General features: G+C 33.6%; 1 protein-coding gene across 4 annotated transcripts in view; it reads left to right on the top strand.

The window, feature by feature from the left end:
* LOC106869304 (pleckstrin homology-like domain family B member 1) overlaps window positions 1–16,733 on the top strand; it is a 462,567-nt gene that overhangs the window by 102,872 nt on the left and 342,962 nt on the right. For all 4 annotated transcript variants that reach the window (XM_052967731.1, XM_052967733.1, XM_052967734.1 and 1 more), the window contains exon 2: window positions 6,672–6,716. The gene's annotated coding sequence lies outside the window, so the exon portion shown is untranslated. The remainder of the gene's footprint in view (window positions 1–6,671; window positions 6,717–16,733) is intronic.

Genomic DNA, 16,733 nt, shown 5'->3' with positions numbered 1-16,733 from the left:
ATATATATATATATATATATATATATATAATTTTTTATATATGTATATACATAAATTTTTATATATATATTTATTACATGGAAAAATGCAAACATGGAAAGTAATATTCTTATGATTATAAACCTGGAAAAGTGCAGGACAAATTATTACACCTGGAAAAGTATAGGACAAGCAGCAAAGAATGCCAGTTCTTCTAAGTTATCACTCTTTACAGTTCTTGTCTTTGAAATTTATTGTACAGAACTGTTCAGCTAATTTGTAAGTTTGTCTACTTAGTCACTTTTTTCTGTATTTAAGGTAGTACATTAGCCAAATTCTACTTAAATAAGTATAGTGTTATTTGTATACTATAATAAAATAATTTTTAATTTTCAAATTTTAATTTTAGCTACAATATTTTGAGTAAAAAGTTTCTTATTCTTTACTTTACTAGAACTAATAGCTTGTCCTATACTTTTCCAGGTAACTTGTCCTGTACTTTTCCATGTTTATAATCTCAAGAATATTGCTCGCATTTTTCCATGTAATCCATGATTTTTCCAGGCGTTGCTGCTATAAGATGATTAATAATGTGTCAATTAATAATTTAAGATTTTAACTTATAAAATACTGAAAGATAATATTTCAATTTTTTTCATGTTTAATTTAGATATATGTTGTGATTGAAGTATTTGATATTACCCATCCTCACCAAATTAATGGCAAGGAATTTTACCATTTTGTTTGTTGCACCATGGCTCATCAAAAGTTACAAACAAGACCCCAGAACCATCAGTTACCAGGCTCACCTTAAGTAACCTAGATTTTGAGTTGGTGATAATAACACTGACTGCTGCTAATCTAGATCTATCAATAATTATTTAATACAACAGTAATTATAAAAGCATATCATATATACACGTTAAAATTACCTATATACACAAGTTAAAATTACCCATTAATATAAATTTGATTTATGAAAAATCCCTTTTAACGATCATTGCCAGGGCCTCGGATTGGCTCCCATCATGCCAGTGGCACGTAAAAAGCACCATTCAAGTGTGGTTGTTGCCAGTGCCGCCTTACCGGCACATGAAAATCAACATTTGAGCGTGGTCGTTGCCAGTGCCTCTGGACTGGCTCCCATGCAGGTAGCATGTAAAAAACACCTTTTGAGCATGGTCATTGCCAGAACCACCTGACTGGCCCTCATGCCAGTGGCACGTAAAAGCGCCCACTACACTTTCGGAGTGGTTGGTGTTAGGAAGGGCATCCAGCTGTAGAAATTCTCACCCAGCTTGTGCCCGCCCGATCACCATTTAATATCATTTCTTGAGGCGTTACTTCTTACTTCCTCACTTACTGACAATAAATTTCATGACATTTCACCTCTTAACTGTTTTCCTTATATATATATGTTCATGTATATATATATATATATATATATATATATATATATATATATATATATATATATATATATATATATATATACATATATATATATATATATATGTGTTCATAACCCTTGCTAGCAGATGTCAGAATGAATGAGTTTGTATGTGTGTTTGTTATACATATTGGAGGTGACTGGTATTTCAAATTTCACCTGTAATAACTCCTTCAGGCAATACTCGGCTGATTGAATAAGTTGTTACACAGTAGACCTACAGTCCTGATCAACTGAGTACATAAGAATTTCACCCTACTAAGTATTGTTTTCATCAGTATATCCACCATTTTTAATATTTATATAACCATCAAACCATATTTGTCACTTACTAGCATGACTGGTAGCATGAACCATGCTTTTGCTAATTGTTTTAGGTGTCTATAGCCATGGGTAGACATAGATACCATTTGGTTTTCCCCACACTTGACCCATGGTATGACAGCTAGAGAAGTTGGCTGCACTGGCTCAAAGCTAAGTAGACCTGAATTGTTAATTAAAGTGCCATACTCAAGGATATAATGCACTGTCCAGTCCAAGAATTGAACTCATGACTTTATGATTGTAAGCCTAACACCCTAATCACTTGACCACATGAAGATTTCAAAGGGTATAGCAGTAAAAGTTCCCACATTTTACATGGCCATTGGTGTAGCATTAGTGAAGGTAGCCAGACAGTTATAGTGTCTTGGACTGCTGCACAACATGCATTTGCTGTTGAAATATCAAGAATAATGAATCTGAGAGTTTTCATCATGCTCCGTATACTGGTGTCTCACAATTTGACCAAAGTTCCTTCAATTAAAAGAAATCTTAGGCTTACTTGCTTGCTCATTTATTTGTTGTTGCTATATATCAAGTGAAACATTTAGTAAATTCTAATCTGCCCATGTCTGACATGACATACTCCATGGACATGTTTATTTAAATGCAAATATTTAATCTATTTTTTCAATGATTTGTCTAGAGTTATTATTATTGTTATTAGTCAGTGTTTAATTAACTCCACATTATGGAAATGAATTCTGTCATTGCTCTATGGGATTATTTTTTAATGTGGATTTTCTTTAAATGTTAATATTGTATTATTTGTGGAGAAACAGTGTCTTCTAGCTTCCCTGGAGACCTTCTCGAGTTACATGAATAGGAGCTGATTGAGTCTGAAGAGTTCTTAAGTGAGTGATGTAAAGGAACTAGCACAGCAGGGAGAGCTAGTAGTGTGCCTATGTCGACAAATTATGTAACATACATACACCTTTAAAAATAGATGTTTGCAATTCATTCATAATCCTATAGCTCCTTTCTGCCCTTTATTTTTGTTTCTGTTATTCTAAATTATAAAAATATAACTATTTTTCTCTTAATGTTTCATGTTTAAAAAGGAAAATAAAAATGTTGAGATTAGAAATTATTTGATGTTTTTTATTTCAGACAAATTATGTTTCAAGGTTGATGTAAATTATGTTGTTTTGTTCAGGCTCAGCTCTCATGCAACACTTAGGGTTCAAGGTATTCCAGACATGCATGTCATATCTTTTTTTGTGAGACTCTGTCTAACTTCTCTGTCTACATTTAGCTAATGTGTTCTTACTAAGTTTTTGTAAATGTTAGACTGTAATAATTCAATGACCACTTAGAGAACCCTTCCTCTCAGTCACCTTGCTACTGTTTTATATAGTTCATTGTGTAAACATAGCTATGTGATATATATGTATGTATGAGAGTAACACTCATTTAATGTGAAAACAAGGAGATGTGGACATTTCAAATTTACAGAAGGCAAAAGACAAAGACAGATGAGAGAACAACAAGCAGGTGTATTAATTTGACACTGAGGAAGAATGGAAAAGTCTTTGACGTTTTGAACCTATGTTCTTTGATAGAAAGTGTTAAAAGGGGAAAAACGGAGGAAAAATGAAAAAAAAAAAACAAGAAAATGGAGAGGATGTATCAAAGTTAACAGTCTACTCTAAGTTTCATCTTTAGCTGGGCTGTTCACCTGCCTCCTCTTACATATATATATATATATATATCATAGGCTTCTTTCAGTTTCCTTCCACCAAATCTACTCACAAGGATTTGGTTGCCTGGAGCTATAGTAGAAAACACTTGCACAAGGTTCCATACATTGGAACTGAACCTGAAACCATGTCGCTGGTTAGCAAACGTCTTTACACACTGTGCTTGCATCTGGTTAATGCCAGCCTCCAGGTGTTGAAACCTAGGAGACTAATATCACCATCATCGTCATTTGATACTGGTATGGGTTGGATGATTTGACAGCGTCAGATGAGCTACAGGCCTGCATGATGCTCCATGTAAGCTTTGGCATGGTTTCTGTGATTGGATGCCGTTCCAAACATCAACCACTTTGCAGCAAGTACTGGGTACTTTATACATACCACTGGCACTGGTGAGATTCCCAGGTTATTGCAAAACAGAAAAGAACAAGTACAGGAAAAGCCCCCTCGACATATTGGGCAGGGACTATTTAAGAGTAGGGAGAGGTGACTTTAGGCCAAGGACAAGCAGAAGTGTCTTACAGTAGAGAAGATACCTGACTATCCCACATTATATAAGGATGGGTAGGAATAGCTGAAAAGAAGACAAGATGGTAGGAATGAGATAAGATGGTAGTGATGGGATACTCATGGAGGGTTTGAATAATAGATGAGATGGATAGTGAATCATCAGGAGGAAGATAGTCATAAGAATCTAAAAGTAGAGTAACAAATGATGAGAGATAGAAGTAGAGATAAATCTAATGAATGGTGAACAGGAGTGAAGGTATATACATATATCATCAGTTATCTGTAAATCAATAAAAAACAATACACACTCTAAAAGAGAAATAGAGCAGTTATATTTTTACATTGTCAAGCAATATATTATTGCTCATGGCATATAACTGGACAAAATGTTGCAGAGAATTTCATGCCAGTAATTGCACTTTGCAGTATGAATGACTCTTCAGACATACTGGCCAAAAGTACATATCGTCTTTATGCATAAAGAGGATATGTGCTTTAAGTCAGCATATCTGAAGAGTAGTCAGTTTTGCCAGGTACAGTTGTTGCTGTGTAATCAGTAACGTACTGACCAGTAATATACTGCTTGATTTTTTATATATATACATATACATGAGGATGTCAGGTCCTCATTAGGGATTAAATAATCCTAAAGTTCCACTGGTTAATCACTGTCATATAAGGAGAAAGTCTTGACAATATGTTAGGGATTATTATAGTAGTACATATTATTGATATTGAAAAAAAGAAAATGGAGAATAATGGATGTATAAATAATTTATTTCAATGATTTAAAGATGTTGAAATTTTTTTATAAGTAATACAAATAAATTATGAATTGTAAAGCTCTAAAAGAAATGGCAGATGTCAAAAGCCTACATATATGTTTCAATTCATGACCCTAGTTGATACATAATTCTAAGCATTTGCTAAGAATTGCTATCATTTTCAACTGTATGGGGCAGAATCTTGTCAGGGCTTTATGAGCTTATACAACAACGGTTAACATATTTCTTGAAAGGATGTGGACAAATTACTAATAACTTTATGAAGTTAGATCCTATATATAATGCTTATGTATATAATGCTTATATATATATATATATGTGTGTGTGTGTGGATTGGATTGGATTGGATTGCCTATGTTTAGTCCACTGCAGGACAAAGGCCTCAACATGCTCTCTCCACCAACCATGGTCTCATGAAGAGGCATTTGAGCTTGAAATCATACTGGTTTGATGAGCTTACTCTGCCACACTGGCTCGACATGGCTTAGCAGTGGGCTGTGTCACATGGTATCTCACTGCCATCATATCATTGGTTGAGTCCTTCCTACACTGTATCAATTTGGAGATACTCGTCCTCCTAGTTGTCTGTGTTGTATCTTACAGTCAATATCTTTTCATTAGTTTCTTCCATTTTGCCTTATTTTTACAGTTGTATGTTCTTCCTGTTGCTAGTACACTACTACATGGACTGGGTATATTATATTGTGCCATCTGCACCATAGAAATGGAGTAGATTTTATTTTCCCCATGGATATAGTTTCTATATTTTCCTGTTGTATAAAAGGTGCAGAGAAAAGCTATTAAATATGAAATGTTCTAAGATGTTACAATATTTGAATAGCATTATTTTGTTTTCCATTTAGGGCTGGTTTAAATTATTCAGGTTCGGCTAAATAATTCCACAAGGAAGCTATATATTTGTGTTCTTTTCAAGTAAATATATTTAACTTCTGGCACTATTATAACTATTTCTAGAATATATTTCATTATTAGCAAAGGTTATTAAGAAATTGTGTCAATAGCTTTGTATGAAAGACACTATTAATGACACACTTTTAGCCATATCAATTTGAATAATAGTCAATGTGTGCCCACAACTCAAACACAATGCACAATAGTTTCTCTCAGAATAATCTCATATTTACTTCTCTTCAGTGAAACATGTAAATTATTCATAAGTTATTTAGCTTCTTGAAAGTCTTTATAGCCAATTTCAACACATTAGTTTATATCAAAATAAGGCTCAGATTCATAGAAACATAAGAGAAAGAAGCTTCTTTTCTGTATGGAGTGGTTTTCTGTATGGAGTTTATGAGTCCATTATTGGGGAAAGTAATACTTCCAACAGAATGACCTCTTTGACAATAAAATTTCTTATTCTCGCTTCACATGAGTGGTTAGCATTAAGGGGAGTTTCCTGCAAAATATTTCAACTAGAACCAGAAAGTGCTTAACCACAGTAAACAAAACTAGCTTGTTCCATGTTAATTCTATGTAATTGTTGCTGGTAGTGGTATTGATGGTGTTGGTAGATACAGCTGGTAAATAGTATAACCCAACAAACTCATTTAATGCTTGCTTCTATAAGAAAATTGGCATAAACTGATAATAATATGAACAATATTTTTGAGTCATTTCAGTGTTTCAAAAAATTCCATTGAACAATTCGTATTTCACATTCTTTTACTCAGAATGTTTATATTTATTGTTCTGACCTGTTGATTAGAACTAATTCTTCCTGCACTTATTTGTGAATTTACAGAAGAAAGGTGTTTGTATTGCTAAATTGCTAAATATTTTTACTAGTCTGTTTATGACCTTTAAATGAAATATAAATAAATCTATTTTAAATTTAATTGTGATAAAAATGAATTGAAAGATTTCGATTTATGTTTATTCATTAACACTTACTCTATTCTTTTCCAGATGACAACGAATCATGTGATAATACAAAAATGTTCAACTGTTTTGGTAAGTATTTATGTACCAACTTAACTTCAGATTCTAAGCTTGAGTTTTGTATTCATTGTAAAGACTTAATTTAATTTCTATAAAGTTGGAATGTTCCAGTTTAAGCAACAATGACTGTCATAATTGATGTGGAGGCACACATTTTGGTTGACTGTCTGGTTGTATATCAGGAAATTTCCAAGGAGTGCTTTTCATAAAGGATAAATAGTTAAGTGTGGGCTAACATGCGTAATGTTGTGTGGGACAAAGGATTTCTAATTAAGTGAAATTCTATACTGTGATGAGAACAACAGCCATTAATATAAATGAACATTCTTTTCAAAAGGAGCAAGGGAGAGAACTCAGAAATTTAATTAAAATTAGACGTGTATAATGGGTGACTTTGATTATTGCTAGCTATGTGACAACTGAGGGCATGTTTTGGTCTTCTTGTGCCTCTTCAGCAAATATAGTTTAATTCAAAACTGCCAGATCATAAAATGACTTGAAGTTTTGGTGTGAAATAATATCATTGATTAAAAAATTTAAAATAACTATGAAAGAAGACAGGACCCTGCTGTTATCAGGGAAATGAATGTGTTTGGTATGTAAAAAGTGACTAGGAAAGAGTTCTGTGCTGTGTATCTGGTGTTATCTATAGGTGTACAAGTGTACTGAGATCATTAGCAGGTTTTTGTATATGACAGATATACAGGAATAGTTAACTGTCTAAATACCAGTAAATTATTTACTTTTCAGTGCTTGAAGGTTCTATAGAAGTAGTTGACAGCTTCTTGTTACATAGGTGATATAATCAGTTGTGGAGGATAGTACCCCGAAAGCATAGTAACCAGAATAAGAGTAAACTTTCACGAAACTATTATTTTTGCTGGCAATGTGGGGATTCTCTCTTTGAATGAAAGAGTAGATTGTATGATGCTCGTGTATGAAGTCAACACTGCATGGTTGTGAGACTTGGACATTGAATACTGAAGGTAGCTGGAGAGAGTTGAAACAAGCATGTTCCACTAGATGTGTAAGGTTTGTGTGTGTGTGAACAAGGTGTTAGGTGCTGGATGTCATATCAGGTCTCCTTTTTGAGGATAACTTGAATTCCTGAAATGCTGTTTCCCACTGCACTTCCCTTGCTCCTTGAAGTACTTTAATGGAGTACACACTGCCATCATTTGAATAAAATCTCCAGTTCGATATATTGTGATATTTTGATGCATGACATCCTACCACAAGTTGTTGTCTTTCCTTCCACCCATCTCCCACTTGTCTCTGAGTAATCCATGAAATTAGAAGACTTACTTCCACATCATCACTTAACACATCACTTTGTGGAATTTATTTATTTTAGCATAACATGACTGAACCTGATGGGTGGGGGGGGGTTGAATGACGGTGTGTGTGTGTGTGTGGTGGGGAGTGTATTATTAAAAACCTGTTCTTTTTATAAATATTTTATTTTCATCTGGTAAAATGTCCTGGTTAGGACATGAATTCTTACTAGTTTTTTGGAATGTTAAATTTAATGCTGATCTTTCTGCTTTGCTGTGACATTTCTGTACATTTGCTAAATAAGCCAATGAAATCTATTTGTATTGTCCTTGAGTTAAAAAAAAAAAAATAACAAGCACAAGTCTCTTTATTATTTTTTAAATGTGTCTATTCATCTCAATCACAGACCATCAAGTAAGTGTGTTGTCTGCAAATTCATAATCATTATTTCAAATGTAGGATATTTTGTTGTTTCATGTGTCTTGTAATATAATTGTTTAACATTTGATGCCTGCCTCTCTTATTACTCTGATCTTTTAACTATAGTCAACAACAAACAAACATTTGTAATCAAACTACACAATTGTTGTTGTTGCCCTTTATGTAACCTATCTCTAGTTTAAATCAAACAAACTCTGAATAACCATGTTTTCTGAAAAAAGAGAGTTTCAAGAACAGCTTGTAATGTAAATATAACCAATATGTATTGACAGTTCCATCACATCAAATTGAAGATTATGTAAGTTCTTCATTTCAATTTTTACCCCTTTTTCTTTCATATTTTTTTATTTTGTTGCTCATTAGTTATCTCTCTGGCCCTATAAGCAATCAATCATAGACCTAGCTGTATAGCAATTTCTTGCAAAACTATCATTATAGTTCTGTTCTTGTAAGATTTTATAATTCCAGTAATAGCAACTCTCATAGAGCTTGTGTTTCTATTGTTTAGTACTTCTATTTGAATGTTACCACACACACACACACATATATATATATATATAAACACACGTGTGTATGTTTGTGTATGTATATATATATATATATATATATATATATATATATATATTTACACACACACACACACACAACCACGTGTGTATGTACACACCATATTTTTAAAGTTTAGTACATATAGCCAATATATTTTAGTACTTGTCTAAAATTTAAATGGATTAAAAAGAAAATTGATGCCAACTTCACATTTAGACTTTTTAAAAAAAAACACACCATCTCAATGGGTTTACTTAATTGTTGTTGGAATATTTACATTGCAAATAAACATGTTAACTCTAACAATATGTATGCATGTGTGTGTATATATGCATGCTTGCATGTTTGCATTCATAACCACTGTACTGAAACAGTGTAAAATTTAGCTTTGCTGGTTTTCAGTTGCAGGCTCTATTTATACACCAAGGTTAATTATACAGTCATTAAACATACATGGATAAATTTATTCCCAAATATATCTTTGTATTCTGTTCTTATTCCACTGGAATATCTGTACCATTATTTTTTTTTTTTTTTTTGTAAAAGGAATACTGGCACTTAACATTTAAGACTGTTAGGAGTTGCACCTTGCCTCACTCATCTCATCTTATTCTAAAAAAGGAGAATCAGAGCTTCCATTAAGACTTAGATAGATTTAACAGGTTAAATATGTTTTATCACATACCCTTTTACTATGTTTGTGTTTTCCTCTCCTCTGTGTGACAGTTCAATTAAGGGGATTCTGATAATGATCAGCTGTGTAAATACATTACATTGTGTGACAGTTCAGTCTGAGACAATTCATACATCAGCTATTTAAAATCACATCTATCCTTTTCTTGTGTGTGATGGTTCAATAAAAGATATTCCATAAAAAAATCAACTTTGTAAAATACCTTGCTGTCAATTGAAATAATGTTAGACTTTGCCAAGTTTAAGTTATTTTAGCATCATCACATTTTCATTTGTAGTTATGAAGAATTTGTTGATGTTGGGTGTGATTTTTAGATACCCAGTACTAATTGTAGTTGTAGGGTACCGTTTTGTTGTTATTTGTAACTACTCTTATTTCCACTGCATGTTGTCACTGCATTACTGAGTACAGCTCAGTGTGCCTTGACCAGAGTTTGGTATTGTATTGTATTGACAATACTGTATGTAATATCTATACAGTCAATAATAGTGCCCCATTATCTAACAAAGGAATTATTTATGTAGAAATTATTATTATTATTATTATTATTATTATTATTATTTACTTAACTGATTTATCTGTGTCTATGTCCTGTCTCAGCTTCATGCAGTAGCTTAGAGACGCTACGCTTTCCTCAGCACAATAGCTGTTCCAAGTATTGCTGCTATCTCAGTTCTTCCCCAAAAGTTTGATATTTGCTGTTTTTGATGTCAGAATATTTGAGATGGTTACAAGTGCACTGATCACAATAGGTACCACACTCACTTCCAATCCTAAGTTTTGGTACTTCCCGACTTTTTCATTTTCTATCTTAATGTTTTGGTCTGCAAGGAAAGCTATGTTGATGCAGGTCCATTCTTTGGACTCCTTCAGTAGGAGAGTGATATCTGGTCGGTTATGCTGCAGCTTTTTGTATATATTGGCATATCCCATGTGAGTCTCACCTGACCATTCTGTGTTACTGGTAAAAGCTGGAACTCGTACTACTGGTTAGAACATTTGTCTTTGGTTCTGAGTTCAAATTTTGCCATGGTTGACTTTGCCTTTCATCCTTTTAGCGTTGAGTACTGGGGCCAATATAATCGACTTACTCCCTCCCCCAAAATTGTGTCTAAAGTAGAAAGGCTTAGTATTATTATTATTATTTAACACAGCACTGTCACTGAGAGATGTAACAAAGTGTCAGCTATCCATAACCAGTGGACTAGGCACACTTTGTTTAGATTTCATGATCTTTGCAGAGGATTTGCATTGTTCCAAGTGGCGCTATTTTTTGTAGATGCTCTCTCTTCAGATTTACTCCTATCTTTTCAATCCAGTTTGTGAGCATCATACTTCATGTTCTGTCTCACTACATAGCATCTTGTGCAAGTGTCTTCTGTTATAGCCCTGGGCTGAGCAAAACCTTGAGGGTGGGTTTGGTAAATGGAAACTGAAAGAAACCCATTGTATGTAAAAAAAAATACCAGTCATACAAATGGTGTCATATGTTTGTAATATTCTGTGAAAGCATTTCAAGCCATTGGACTATTTGTATTTGAAGAACTAAAGGAAATATCAACTTGCTTGGAAATAAATTGGAGGTTGATGATAGGAAAAATGTTTAGCCATAGAAAATCTGCCTTAATGAATTTTGTCTGACCCATGTCATTGTAGAAAAGTGGGTGTTAAAATGATGATGACAATGATGCTTAAATGTATTTAATTATTTCCACTTGAAGTTGTGTGGATATTATCTCCTGTCACGTTAGATATTAATGGCTTCTGATTTACAAGAAACTTCATCAATATTTTTACCATATTTTTGTTGTATTTTTATTTCACTGTGTTTGTAAAAGGAAAAGAATTTTATTTTAACTTATTTTTCTGACTGTTACCGGTTTGACTTCATTTGTAATGGCATCCAGTAAGCAAAGCAAAAAAGGGGTTAAAAAAGAAGGCAATTCTGAAAACATGAAGCAGAAAAACACATAAAGCATAACACACATGGGTTAAGAAAAAAATTAAGCATTGTGTTTTCAGATTAAAAGTTTAACTCTATGAATTCACTTGACAGTCATGCAGACACAAATATCATCAACTAAGAAATGCATACATACAGTCAGTTTCATCCTGGTCATATCTCTAGCAAAGTTTCATTTTAAGATGGACCAGTGACAAAATTATGTCTATAAAAAGTATATCTTGCTGAAAGAATATATTTAAAAGGTGGTAGTGTGAAAATTTATCTAATTTTACCTCTCAAAGAGAGTGGGAAGTTTTCTCTGTACCCTCAAAAGACCAATTAAGGGAAGCTTTGGTAGATGTTTGAGTTTGCATTTTGTATATAGAGGAAAATACAGTCTGACCTTCAAAACTGAGAAATGAAGTTTGAACACAGGCAACAACTGTGTGCAGAAAGCCTACTCATACGCTCGTGTCCTAGTACATGGGACAGCTTAATACAAAGACAGTATTCAGGGAGGCACAGCAAGTTATATTGACCCCTGCCATGGTATTACTTAGGAGTGGTGCTAGGCTCACAAGAAGTAAGAAATACATGATTGAAAGGAGTAAATATGAACTTTCATGTTTTTATTATTTCAATTATGCACAACTGTTAGGAAAAATTCCTAACATTGGGCTACAGCACGTAAACTTAGATGCCAAGAACCTTCCTAAGTATCTTAGCTGTCTGTTTTCTTTAGCTACACTTAACTAGGTTTTATGCCTATTTCCTCTATCCGTCTGTTCAAATCTTTAGGAATTGTTCCTAATGCACCTATAATTACAGGGATACATTTTACCTTCACTTTCCATAGCCCCTGTAACTCGGTGGCTAGGTTCTGGCACTTCACTATTTTCTCTATACCTCTCATGTTGACTTTCTCATCATTTGGGACTGTAAAGTCAATTACTAGCACTTTCTACTCATACTACTCCTCCTACTCCTACCACCACCAACAACAACAGCAGCAGCAGCAACAAATTAGGCCTTCCAGCTTCTATTACTTTGTTAGTCTGAATGTTAAAGTCCCACAACATCTTATACTTTTTACTTTCTAGAACTTTACTAGGTTCATCTTCATACCACTTAGCAGTATGGCCAAATCATAGCCTTCTACATAACTCCCAGTGGATTATTGTCCTTGAGTTGTCATGTCCTTTCCTGTATTATTTCTGTGCCAGCATACTACATTCACTAACTATATGAGTAACACTTACCTCTTTTGATTTACATAAGCTACATTGCGAATCTACTTGATTTTTGTCTGTTTTGGCTTTTATCTAGTTAGTCCTCAGTAGCTGATCTTATACTGCAGTTAACAAATTTTCTGTCTCCTTTTTCAGCCTTCCTTTCTGCAACCACAACCATGTCTCACTATTACTATTTTCTACAACTATCTTTGAAAATCTACCATGGAAAGCCTTCTCTTGCCAGTCAGATAATCTTTTTTCCTTTTGTGGTTTTTAACCACATTTGGCATTTTGGTTTCTCTATCTACTACTGTTACACTAGCAACTCTTAATAAGATTTCTTCACTTATCACCTACGTAGGAGGTTATATCTACTCAAGCTAACTCCATACAGTGTTCTACTGATATTAAACCTCTACCACCTTCCTTCTTAGGTAAATATGATCTTGCTACTCCAGCTTTAGGATGAAGTACTCTATTCATATTGAATTCCTTCCTAGTTCTGTTTAGGTTTGCTAATTCAGATTTTGTCTAGTCTACAAAAGCTGTTGAATAACGATGCTGCCCAAGTATTTACCACTTTCACTGGATTTGGATGATTTAGCTTTGTCTTCATTAACTTCCTTTTAGTTTTTTGGGGTTTTTTTCTACAAAGGAAGTTGCAAAGAAAAAGGAGTAGAGTGTTGATCAATATATACATGCATTTGCTCATCATGTTCTCACTTTGTCAAAATAATCTGGATATGTTGAAATATGTACCAGTAATATACTGAAATTTCTATCCTGCAACCAGTGTAAAAAATTATTATCAATAATACTGCAAGTGCTGTTGAGTATCAAAACTGGTAGAATACCAGAACAAATTCTTAGGATTCATTTTATCAATTGTATCCTTCCCTACAGAATTTTATCTTTGTACCAAAAGTAAAAAGTATTATAATTGCAAAATGGATAAAGGTGCTAAATGTAAGTAATTTTGTCTGAGTTTAAATATCACTAGAATCAATGTTTGTTTTACATCATTTAAAATAAAGTCCAATATTATTATCATTGTTTTCAACATTTACTGTCCAGCCTCCATGCTGACATGGGTTGACCTACAGTAGCCAAAATTAATTATACTTTTAAAAATGTATCTGAATTTGTGCCAGTCATTATCATCATTATTTATATCTACCTTCCAAGCTAGTATGAGTTTGAAGGGTCATGATTTGAGTTAGGTCTTATTGGGAGCCACTGTTCTTACTGATGGTATGTACTTCAACAAATTATTTTGTTTTTTTGTGTGTACAGCTGGATACTCTTCCTTCATCAACCACTTCACAGAATGTACTGGGTGCATTTTCTTATAGCTTCAACACTGGAAAGGAGTGGTTGACTCCTTGATAAGGCAGGATTAAAGCAACTTCTTGACCCTTCTCTGTTTCTGCATCTTTTCCATCCACTTAAATGGGCAGGGAAAGTGAAAGGTTGTGAATTTGCTTCAGTCCTGTCTTGCCAAGGACTAATGTTTAAGAAATTATTACAGGCAGTATAAATTATGTTAATGAAACATGACAGTTTTTAACATTCTGTTGTTGGATGTTTATGACTAATTGTGATAATAGATTAATTTTATTGTTATTATCAGTTTTTATTTTTCACCCTAGAATAAATCAAATTCATTAATTTAGATAATTTGCAATATTTTAAACAAATGTTCAAAAATTGTGGCACTGCATATATTGACTAGTGCTGATAGCATTATTGGTTGTAGTAGCAGTGTTAATGATTGTGTGGTAGTATTAAAGCCAGTGTAGGTAGACGTAGTGTTAATGCACTTTGGATAATGTTAGTGTTAATTGTTGAGTAGTGGCTGTATAAATTTTACTTTAGGCAGTAGTAGTCTAGTTTGTGGTAGTGTTCATGGCAGTGTCGGTAGTGTTAATGGTAGTGTAGTCAGAGGTAGTGTGGGCTGTGTTAATAGTAGTGTTAATGGTAACATGTAGGTGTTGGTAGGATATATTGACTTCTTCCCCCCACTGTTAGTCTTCATCATCATGTTGTCTGCAGACAAACACCATCAACCACTTGCCTCCAGAATTCCCTCTCCTCCATTGCTCTTTGTAGGTCACTCTTCAATCAACCAAAGTTTTCAACCAGTTGATCAATAAATGTCCTGGTGAGACAGCTCTTAGGTTACTTTACGTGTGTTGGTTCCCAGATCAGCATTTGGCTCACTATTTCATCCTTGCCATGAGAACAGTGTTCACACAATCTTAGTCTTCTTTCCTTTATGGTGGTGGTAACTCTTGGAAGATTACCACAGAGAACCTGTCAATGTGCTGCTCTTACAAGTCTTGTGTGTGTTTCTTCTAGTTTTCTTTCCAGTTCCTTAGTTAGAGTCCATGTAGTGCAGCCAAATAAGAGCACAGTTTCCATTGTTACTTGGAAGAAGGTAATCTTAAAATCTATGTTTAGATTTAATTTCCATATGCTTTTGCAATCCAAATTTTATTGTCCTCACTTGTATTGGCCCATGATCTCAGATAAGAAGAAATCATCTACTTTTTCCATTTCATAACTATTCATTGTTAATTGGAAGCTATCTTCTTGGTCATAAGCCATGTATTTCATTTTTGCCTCATTTGTATGTAAGCCAGTCTGTGAAGTACAGGACTCAACTCACAATAAAAACAATTGGGCTTGTTTTATTGTTTAAGATATTAACACTGTCATCAATATATAATTTGTATGTGAGAAGTACTGCTTGTTGTAATCTAAATGGTTTCATGTTTTTTTTTTGTTACTTCTTTTCTCATATAGTCTAGTGCTATTATGAATAAGAAGTGGGCACTGTAAATCTCCAGAAGTTGTTCACTTAATTCGTTACTTTTCCAAACTTCAACTGAAATCTCATCAAGCCCTGGGGGCATTGTTATTCTTTATTTCTTTGATAGCAAGTTTTAATTCTTCCATTATAAGTGCTTCAATTTCTGTTGGAAAGTTGTGTTAATTTTTTTTTTTTAATTTTGACATCAGCAACCATTAGGGTTTGGCTTTGTTGGTTCTAGAAATGCTTCCTCCAAAGAGCTACTCTTTTTTCAGCACTTTTAGCTTTTATCAGATCAGAGTTGGTCTTCTTCCCTAAAACTTCATCAATTGTGGCCCATAGCAGTCTGGATTTCTGATTTTCCTGTACATTCTCTATTTCTTTTATTTTGCTTTTCAACATATTTTTTTCTGCTCCAGGTTAAAGTTCTCTGAGGTTTTGTCTTACTTTGACTGCATTTGTGTTTTCTCATGGAACTCTTTGTCTAGATTTTGGTTTCAGAGATATGCTGGACCTAGCTGCTGGACTTTAATTATATTGTTTTTCATAGTATGTGCATTGCATATTAGTCTTACTTTACTTCAATCTTGTATCAGCAGGAAGTAATTAAAAGATTGAACATAAGGTACCACTATTATTGTGTTTGATACTATCAAAAAATTCTGGATGAAACTGGTTTTGACCCCTATTTAAGATACTACACATTCAGTTTATCTTCTGATACTCTATATAAAGCCATCCCACTGTTTGAGATCTCACGCCAGAAATTTGGACACCTTTTCCACATCTACTTAATGGAAAACTGGAAAAGATACTTGGATGATTGTTTCATCATATGGAAGGAATCTTATGAAAAACTTCTGGAATTCAAAACCATACTTAACAACATACATCCCAGCATTCAATTCATGATGGAATTCAGCAAACATCATCTCCCTTTTCTTGATCTCTTAATTATAAAAATACCTAATAACCAAATCACAACCGACATCTACCACAAACCCACAGACTCACAACAATACCTCATATTCAGCTCATGCCACCCAAAATACACCAAGATAAATATCCCCTTCAATTTAGC

This window comes from Octopus bimaculoides, chromosome 5 (assembly GCF_001194135.2).
Source record: "Octopus bimaculoides isolate UCB-OBI-ISO-001 chromosome 5, ASM119413v2, whole genome shotgun sequence".
Classification (NCBI taxonomy): Eukaryota; Metazoa; Mollusca; class Cephalopoda; order Octopoda; family Octopodidae; genus Octopus; species Octopus bimaculoides.
This window is presented reverse-complemented; position numbering and strand designations above follow the sequence as displayed.